The sequence below is a fragment of the Rhineura floridana genome, chromosome 1, assembly GCF_030035675.1.
Source record: "Rhineura floridana isolate rRhiFlo1 chromosome 1, rRhiFlo1.hap2, whole genome shotgun sequence".
NCBI lineage: Eukaryota > Metazoa > Chordata > Lepidosauria > Squamata > Rhineuridae > Rhineura > Rhineura floridana.
Genome location: NC_084480.1, coordinates 310,346,014 through 310,356,397, shown reverse-complemented (window position 1 = coordinate 310,356,397; position 10,384 = coordinate 310,346,014). Strand labels below are relative to the sequence as shown.

At 43.3% G+C, this 10,384-nt stretch overlaps 1 long non-coding RNA gene across 2 annotated transcripts; it reads right to left on the bottom strand.

The window, feature by feature from the left end:
• Positions 1-568: 568 nt before the first annotated feature.
• LOC133376181 (uncharacterized) lies at positions 569-9,958 on the bottom strand. Of its 2 annotated transcripts, none has more exons than XR_009760421.1 (3): positions 9,796-9,958; positions 6,215-6,318; positions 569-841 (listed from the first exon to the last, which is right to left on the bottom strand). It is a non-coding gene; the product is annotated as an uncharacterized LOC133376181 (long non-coding RNA). The 2 variants fall into 2 exon arrangements; XR_009760422.1 differs by lacking the exon at positions 6,215-6,318 and adding an exon at positions 6,082-6,186 and having other exon boundaries at positions 9,796-9,956.
• Between the last annotated feature and the right edge of the window lie 426 nt (positions 9,959-10,384).

The following is a 10,384-nucleotide window of genomic DNA, read 5'->3' as shown; positions in this document are numbered from 1 at the left end:
CCTCCCTCTTACATCCTAATAAGCCTCTGCTATTGTCGGACGGGCAAGTATTTATTTATTATTAGATGTAAATCCCGCCCTTCCTCCCAGTAGGAACCCAGTATGAGGGACCCCACCCTCCCCACAGCTGCTACTAAGCTGAGGCTGCTAATTGAATTGAATGGTACTGCATTACAGAGCGGTTTGATGGCGCATAACAGCTGTCTGTTAGAAGTGAACCCCACTCTCCTGGGAGGAGCCATAGAGTGCATTATCTGTATCAAAAACAAAAAAAAGCTTTGCAAACTGGAACTCACTCCAGCCATGTGGAAGAGAGCTTTCAGCTCCATCCATTTAAGATGGTTATCATCTAAACTGCATTTCCAACGAAGAGTCATTCTCATAGCCTCAAGAGACAGGAACAACATAGGCTAGTCCTTTTTCAGTTTTGGGGTGTGTGTGGGGAACTGCTTCATGGATAAATACTGGGAACCTAGAGATAACGTCATCCTCCACGTTTGTAGAATACCTGAATCAAGCAGAATTTCTCTAATGAAAATGCTTCCAATCAAGAAAACAACTCTGCATGCAAGCATGCAAACCATAAACTTATATTCTTCAGTCTGCAGAACACATCTATGACCATGCATAATAACTCTGATAAAACGATTTCAGAAATCACCACGTTCACAGAAAGGAGAAGGGTTGCTTTAGAGCATCAGAGGTGGAACTTGTGGCCCTCCAAACGTTGTTGGACTCCAGCTCCCATCGTCCCTTCCCATTGGCCACGCTGGTTGGGGTTGTTATTTATTTATTGTTAATTCAATTCATATGACGCTTTTCTGTACAAATGTGCCCAAACCTGCTCGAAACACAAAAGAAAAAAAATGCATATCAATGTATGTTATGAACCGCCCAGAGAGCTTCGGCTATGGGGCAGCATAAAAATCTAATTAATAATAATAATAATAACCCTACAACAAGAGTCCAATAGCCATGCAAACACAACAGTCCAAACATAGAATTCATCTTGATAATATAAATCCCACAACAGTTAAAATACATTATGAAATGAAATACATACATATATTCAGTGTGGTCATATTCAATGTATTCTTCAGGAAACAGAAGTTAACATGAGAATCACAAGTTCAAAAAAGCCCTAGCTGAGATATGGCTCTCCCTTAAAAATACCGGCTCAAATATCAAAGAAGATTCACAGTCCTTATTTAACAAATCAGGGTACTGAGGCTCTCAAAGCAACAGCTTGTTCACGGTCACACAGCAGGATGAGTGCAAAGTGGGCACTAAATTTGGATTCCCAGCCTTAGTGTTTGGGTAGCTGACAGTTGGAATCCAATGGTATCTGGACGCTTTAGACATCTCCAGTCCCCAGGTGAGGGAACATTGTCATGTACAATAAAAATGTGGATTAAACAGAAACACAGTCCTCTCATCCTGATGCAAGGTTCCCATCCATACTTCTAGCCACCCCACTGTTGCTAAACACTGAACTACTATTGTCATAAACAATTACATGGGTGCCTATGTGCTGGGTATTTTATTAATTAATTAAAAGGGTTCATATCCCACTACTCCAGGCAGCTGTCTCTCAGAGTAGCTAACGGAAAGACTAAACAACAAAATGCCACCATCAAATTAATCTAAAACAGGGGTCGCCAATGTTGCTCCTTCCATATGTTGCGGGACTCCAAATCTCATAATTCCTGACTACTGCCCACACTGGCTGGGGCTGAAGGGTGATGTAGTTCAACAATAATAATAATAATAAAATTTTATTTGTGAGTCGCCTATCTGGCCAAATTAACAACAACATCTGGGGGACACCACTTTGGCTATCCATGAAACAAAATCAGCATAATACAGCTGCAGCCACCACAGCCTCAAAAAATGATGCCAGAAATCAAAAGTTTTTAAAGGGCCAGCCAAATGAAAATGGCATGACAAAGGCATTAGAGTTGTGCCAGGCAAGCCATTTTTGGGAGTGCATTCCAAAGTTAAGGAGCCACAACCAAGATGGCTTTGTCCCAGGATAGCTTTAAAAGAGGGTTAGACAAATATATGGAGGATAAGGCTATCAATGGCTACAAGCCATGATAGGGGTGCCTGCCTCCACAGTCTGAGGTAGTATGCTGCCAAATACCAGGTGCTGGGAATCAGAAGTGGGGAGAGTGCTCTTTGCACTCAGCTGCTGTTTGCGGGCTTCCCATGGGCATCTGGTTGGCCACTGTGAAAAGAGGATGCTGGACTAAATGGACCATTGGCCTGACCCAGCAGGCTCTTAGGTTCTTATCACCACCTGATGGAAATTCTCCAGGTACTATCTGTTAAGGGGCGGTTTGACAAGGTATGAGAATTATGTATAATGGACCAAGCATCTATGCAAATTAGGGCTACATTTCACCCTATTTTCAAGGATGGAGAGATGATTCCGGTTTCTGTTATATCTTGATTCTAAAAAGGGGGATGTATAAAAGGCCTGCTAAATTCCATGAATTTGATCTCTGGTGACTCTCTGAAAAAGAAATATGCAAGTGATGGAGCAGTATTCAACAAAACATCTGCATGTGCACAAAGATCACCACTAGTGCAGTGGAACTTTATCTCCCTCTCCTCTGCCTGTACCTCCCCAAATCTGTTCCGGAAGGCTGAGGGTACCCCCAGAACAGATTTAGGGGATGCTTGGGGATCGAGGGTGGGAGAACCTGTTTTGTGGCACAAGGAGAAATCCTTGCACCAGTGGAATGTTTGCCCTAGCACTACGTTAAATACAACCCAAGGGCTTAGCTCAATGGTAAAACACATATTTTGTATGCAGAAGGTCCTATGTTCATTATTTTATTTAATTCAAGAATGTATACCCTGCTTTTCACTCAAAGCAGCTTACAGAAAAAAATGAACAATATACAAAAATTGAAAACATAGATTACATCAGAAAAGAGAATAGAACATTCATCATGCGAAAGCCTCCTGAAATAAAGTAACCTGGCTTCTGAAACTTAGCATAAACAGTGCCTGCCTGATATCTAATGGGAGTGAATGCCATACAGAACCATCAGCATCTCCAGAAAGACCTTTGTCTGAAACCTAGGGAACCTCTGGCAGTCAGCTTAGACCAGGGTGAACCAGAGTCCTTCCAGATGCTGCTGGACTGCAACTCAGACAGAATGCACAAAGGAGAAACTAGTTCTCAAAAGCACCAATGATTAAGTGTCGTTCAACCCAGTGCTATCTTGTCTTCTTGGTGGAGCCAGGGAGGCAGCAACACTTGTGTAAGCTGCTTCAGAACATCTAAGATTGCTCCTGAAGAAGGAATTTCAGTTCCAAAATGTGTTGGGCTACAATAAACATTAACGGTTGCCACTTCTGAAAATTAGCTTCCCCTTTTTTGCATTATTTTTGGTTTCTGTCCCTCTCTTCAGCTTTGTTTGTTCATCTGCTTTTGGCTGGATTACAGTTCCCACCATCCCTGACCATTGTCCATGCTGGCTCGGGCTGGTGGCCACTGGAAGTCCAATAGCATCTGAAGGGCCACCGGTTCCCTCCCCTGTGAAGACAATTCTGAGTTAGAAGGAGCAATGGTCTAAGGCAGCTCCTATGAAAATCGGTGGCTATGTTCAAAAGGAAAGCTTCATGTAGTGTTGCTTAATGAAACGTTTTCTTTGGCAACTGAAAAATCTTCAAATAAAGATGTTTTTGAGTAGGAAAAAGGAAGACGTTCTGACTTCCTGTGCCAGATCTCCCTCAACTTTTCTCCTGATGTCATTTCCTATGCTCCCTTCATTAAGTCCTTCCCTGTACCCAATTTATCCTCCCAGTACCATGTTCAGCTCCTGGGAATGTGACCACACACAAGGAGTCCTACTTTGCCCTCTGTGTTCCATCTTTCTCATTTTTCACATGACAGTTACAGAGGCTGTTGTCATTATTGTTCATCTGTCAGAAGATGTATAGCTTGGGCATATTATCAAAGTCACGCTAACGGCATAACACGGCAATGCATTCTCAGAGGACTGTTCCTTTTGATGATGTATTGCTGCAATGCATTAGAGGGGTGCCAAGCGGAAGACTCTAATACTAGACATGAACATAAATGTAGGCTAAATAGGGATGGAACTTCAGAAAGAGCAAATGAGACTCTGCTGCATGGGGCATCATTCCATTTTATGGGCTTCTGCACCCCATTCTTCAAAGAACTTTCTCACCATCTACCACTGTTAAGGTTCAAGCAGGGTGAAATTTGGTAAAGGATGATTTTGTTACCACCTGATACTGTGATCTGTGGTGCAAGGCACAAAGTGGAGAGGTGCATCAGCACAGTGTGGCAAGCCATGGTGTTGCCTGAGGGCAATAAAAATGGCCAAGATGGCTGTGCTCAGGCCCTAACTGCAGTTAAATTAGGGATGGGTAAATCTTTGGTTTCTTTCAGTTTCTAATGTTTTCAATCTTAAATTCAGTGTGCCACATTTTCACATCAGTTTGCTAAAAGTAAAGTGGGCTCCCACTGGGAGGAAGGGCGGGATATAAATCAAATAATAAATAAATTAATTAAATAAATAATGCAATAAAAATAATTAAAATTAAATCCTCATGAAAATTCAGCAGCAGCTTAGTGTGAATTTCTCCTAATACGCACAGTCTTGCATGCAATTTATACACACTTTATCCTAGTATACACATTTGAGTATATATTACTTGGCTAGAGAACTGCATTGCACAATTCAGAGGAGTGCAGATTTTGGAGGATGGCTATGTTTCACTTTGCGTATCATTTCAGGAAGTGCAAATTGGTAGGTTCCCTTTAAATGCAAAATTAATCTAATTTCTCCCACAACCCTAAGATAAACTGATGTTGTTCCACCATGCAAGGGAGTTGTGTGGGTTAGAGTGAGGACAGAGGGACAATGAGGTAAGTGGGGAACACTTTAGTGTATCTTTAAGTAATGATAGCTGTTATGGAAGCTAGGTTACAAGAAGCATATATATGTTTTGCCTCTGTGTTCCTTAATTAAATAAATATTCATGCTTCAGTTCTCCTCTGGGTGGATTCTGAAGTAAAAGTGTGCCTGCCAGTACCTCCCATGGCGTCTGTGAAAAGTCTCAGTAAGTATCCCATCAAAAATACACAATAGACTGTTCTTCCTCTCACTTCCTGTTTGCACTGGATCAGCCTCTCTTACATTGAACACGCTCCCTTAAGCATCCCCACGTTTCACTGGATGACAGGATTGGATACCAACCATATGTTTTGAACAGAGGAGAGGGGCAAAGAGCTTCTCTCAGTCCGTGACCGAGTGCAGTTGTGCCCTTTCCTCCATTTATGGGGCAGGAACATATAGGAACAACACCGGAAGCTGCCTTATACCAAGTCAAAACATTGGGTCTATCTACCTCAGTATTGTCAAATAAAATGCGGAAATTATCAGGTAAAGAAATGTCAGGAAAATGGAATAGACTGCTGCCTGAACGCAGTCTTGTTCTCTAGGAACTGACTAGGCTAGGCCTCATTTCAGATCATGACGTTAGTCCTTAATACTATATTTACTTTCTGTTTCTTTCTGTTTGGTGTCTGAGCATCAGAATCCATTAGGAGAAGAGTTAGTAGCCTGGATGCCATAGAACCATTCTCTATAGACCAGGAAGAATGAAACCCTCCAAATGTTGCTGACGTACAGCTCCCAGTATCCCTGACCATTCTGGCTGGGGCTGATGGGAGTGCTACAGGTTGCCCATCCCTGTTCTCGACCTCCCACACCAGAAGAATCAAGTTAGGTTTGGGGTTTGTTTAGGCCCAGTGCATCTCCCCTACCATGAGTCCTGGGAAGTCCTCACCAGAGCTGAACAAATTTGCAGCGGTTGCTGTGTAGGGGAACAGCTGGCTACCTATCAGCTGTTGCACTCAAGCCTCTGACAACAAAGGACATTAAAAAATGCCACCGCAAAGCAGCCAGGAGCATTAGTCAGCCTTGAAATTTGTTATAGAGTTTCCCTCCTGAAAATGCCATTAATGGCCCTAGTAATGCAAGCGACAACTACATCTGTTTTGGTGATTTATTTAGCCTTAATGTAATACCGCATTACCTGTCACAAAGGGCAGCCTCATATTTCATCTCAAATGGATCCGCAAGAAAAAATGTTTTTACAGAATTATGAATTGTCGATGGCTTCTTCCACTGAGACTGACATCTGGAAGTTTAATAGAACAGTATGTTACCTATTTCATATTTGCATAATGGGCTCTTTTGCATTCCGGGACCCGCTTGTCACTGCTTAGGCTCTCCATGCCAATTAACCTCCATGTCCAGAAAGGAAGGGATCCTTAGGATACAAGCCAGAGAAAAAAAAACGCTTGTGCAAAGTCTCATCAAAATGAACATAAGCATAATGGCACTATGGAATTTGCTCCCAGAAGACATATTGATGGCTACTAACATGGATGGCTCTAAAAGAGGATTCCACAAATTCAAACTCTATTAGCCGTGTTGGCTATGTTCTCCCTTCAGTTTTGCTGTTGTTCATCTGCTGGGCAGGTAGCGTTTTAAAGGGGAAGGTCCATAGCTCAATGGTAAAGTGTCTGCCCTGCATGCATGTTCCCAGGTTCAATCATTGGCATCTGCAGGCATTGCTGGGAGTGTTTCCTGTCTGAAATCCTGGAAGGCCACTGGCAGTCAGTGTAGCTAGATGGGCCCAATGGTCTGACTCTGCATAAGGCAGCTTCCTGTGTACCTGTTGTTCACAAGTAAATTAAAAGCTGAACCCCTCATGATTTCACCAAGAGCCACTAAGCCAGAGATTATGGCTGCATTTTCGCCACATTTCCTTACCTGGCAATTTCCACATTTTATTTGATCTTTCACATGATGTAAAAGCCACTTCTGGAACTCTAGCGGGATCTAGTGAAAGTTACATGCTCATTTCCAAGTTCATTGCTTCCAGAAAAAAAATCCATTTGCAATCCCATTAACCCAGAACATTGCAGGAGTAAAGTGATGAAATTTGAGTCAGTATAGTGGTCTATAGTTCTCTCCCACTGTTTTCATGGGGGAATCATAGGGGAACAGAAGTGTGCATGTGCGGGGAGCAAGTGGCTTCATGTTCAATAATGTTCATTGTTGAGACACACCACGCCCACTGGTGTGAATGAAATTTAGGGCAACATGGCCTAGTGGTATATTGGTGAAAAAGCCACAGTTCCATAACGCAACAGGTCCTGCAGTGCAGAGGGAATGTCAGAAATCAGGACAGAAGCACTACCATTATAATCAGTAAAACTAGTGCAATAAACCCCATGTCTTAAAGCAGCTTAGATGTGTTTAGTCAGGAATGCAGGAAAATATCTTATACTGAAAAGTTCTTCTCCCTCTCTCATAATACTAGAACTCGTGGACATTCAAAGAAGCTGAATGTTGGAAGATTCAGGACAGACAAAAGGAAGTACTTCTTTACTCAGCGCATAGTTAAACTATGGAATTTGCTCCCACAAGATGCAGTAATGGCCATCAGCTTGGACGGCTTTAAAAGAAGATTAGACAAATTCATGGAGGACAGGGCTATCAATGGCTACTAGCCATGATGGCTGTGCTCTGCCACCCTAGTCAGAGGCAGCATGCTTCTGAAAACCAGTTGCCGGAAGCCTCAGGAGGGGAGAGTGTTCTTGCACTCGGGTCCTGCTTGCGGGCTTCCCCCAGGCACCTGGTTGGCCACTGTGAGAACAGGATGCTGGACTAGATGGGCCACTGGCCTGATCCAGCAGGCTCTTCTTATGTTCTTATGTTCTTATGATATCAATAAGATGGGTCCATCTAGCTCAGGATTGCCTACATGGACAGTTAGCAGCTCTCCAGGGTCAGTGATGGGAAGCATTCACAGCCTCATGGGGTTTGAAGCAGAGATCTCCTGCGTGCAAAGTGGATGCTCTACCACTGAGCCACAGCCCTTCAGGCTCACACTCCAGGTCACGATTTGGACATACTGATCCCTGCCCCTGGCCAGTGTAACAGCCATCAGTGGGTTTTAGTCCAAACTTTCAAGGAGCTATCCAAGATGCTGAAATCACCTTGGAGAACTTGAAGGTTTGGACTAAAACCTGGAGAAGATTCATTGCCTCACTGACACTGGAGCCACCAGCCTCCCCAGGTAACAGCTGTTGCAAACAAGGGATTTTAACAGGTGTCTGTTTGCAGAACAGCTTGTAAAAAATGGGAGCCCTGCTCTGCTTTATATCATCTCCACTGAAGACATGAACGTAGGAAGCTGCCTTATGCTGAGCGAGACCCTTGGTTCACACACTGACTGGCAGCAGCTCTGGGGTTTCCGGCAGGGGCCTCGCCCAGCCCTACCCGGAGATGCCAGGGATTAAACACATGAAGCTGCATTATAACATTTGGGCCTTTTTTAATTTAGAGGAAAAAAGGTGAGTAAGAGGAGACATGATGGAAGTGTATAAAATTATGCATGATGGGGAGAAAGGGAATAGAGAAACGTTTTTCTCCCTCTCTCATATCACTAGAACTCTTGGACATCTAATGAAACTGAATACTGAAAGATTCAGGCCAGACAAAAAAAGTACTTCACATAGTGCACGGTTAAACTGTGGAACTTACTCCCACAAGGAGTAGAGATGGCCACCAACTTGGGTGGCTTTAAAAGAGGATTCAAGGAGGGTGAAGCAATTCATTACTGCTAGCCATGATGGCTATATTCTGCCTCCGCTGTTGAAGGCACTATGCCCCTGAGTGCCATTGGCTGGGAAACACAAGTGGGAAGAGTGCATTTGCTGCACTCAAGCATCTGGCTGGCCACTGTGAGAACAGGATGCTGACCTAGATGGACCACTGGCCTGATCCAGCTGGGTTATTCCTATACTGACAAAGATGCTAGATCTGCCTCATCCACTGTTGTCTATAGAAAGTAACAGTAGCTCCCCAGAGTCTTAAGCAAAAGTCTTTCCCATGTCCTGTTCTGCAGTCTGACGAGGCTCAACCCAGATGTAGGGCAAGGTAGGATTGAGACTGGACACAAGGCAAGATGTGGGTCAGACTGTGCCCTGTGAAACATAGGGCTCTGAAGTTGCTCCAACAAGGAGCAAACTGAACCTGGGCCCTTAAACAGTAATAGCAGCTGGTACAGCCTGGTGGTCATGAAATCATCTGAATGACCTCTTTCTTGTAAATCCACAGGATTGAGGGCTTTCACACTTTCCCTTTAGCCCTGTGGCTATTCAGGGTCCTTATATGTCAAACGTCATGCTCACCTAAGCTTGTGCAATCTCCAACAGCAGTTTGTCTGAACAGGCAGGCCAAAGTGGAAACCCCAGCCAAGACTTTCTCAGGACTCAGGATGCATCAGGAAAAATAATGGGAGTTCCACAGTGGAACATCTTTATAATGTTTCTTAAAATATATATTTATTCTTTATACATTCATTTCTTATTTACACAAGGTACATGTATATCTGGCTTCAGCCAGAAAATCAGAATCATATAGGTCAGGATTAAAGTCCTGACTGGTTACAAGCACATAAATGGCATACACAATGCTGACTGTAGCCTTAACTAGTAGCTCTCTTATATATTCTAGCTCAGGATTATATATTAGGCTTATACATAAGTATACATTGCAGTATACATTTAACCTATCTTAATGTATAATGTTCTATTAGTTCCCACTTATACCTTATATAAGTTACATTGCAATCATTGTGAAGTCATCTTGCAAGGAAGCAATATCAAACAAGTTACATTTCCATTTTAGTATATTTCCGTTTCTTATCCATAATAAAATGGGATCATCTCACCCTTGTGGGAGGCAGACCTCTGCTATCGGCAGCAGCACAGCATAACAGAAGTGTGTCTCCGGCCCAATCTCCAAGGAAACTGGCCAAATACTGCTCCTGAACTCCTCTATTTATTGGAATGCCTCAAGGTTGTGACCTTGCTATCTCCTTATCAGCTGTTGCCTTATCAACTGCTGTCTCTGCATGCCGCCTGCTAGAGACAGCAAGTGGGACCAGCTAACCTGTTCATCAGCAACTATTCAACTCTACCAATCAATGTAACCAGAAGCAGGTGTTGTCCACACCATATAAGGAGCTTACTCCTATGGCTCCTAGTGTTATCTCCTTTGTTGATATTAGCAAGAGGACATTGGCTGACTGCCCAGAACTGGACAGGGAAGGCAGGGACCAGAAAAACATTTCCAGTTTGAATTTTACAAGGCTTGAGGAGGTCTGCACACCTGAATATATAATATACTATACATTTGAATTAATACATACCTTATGAAGACTATTAGATGGGAATTTTACATGCATGACAGCACATAACAGTCAGCAGGCCCTGTGGACTCAGCCTGGTCCAGTAAACCCCTACTTCAACAGAGTGGGG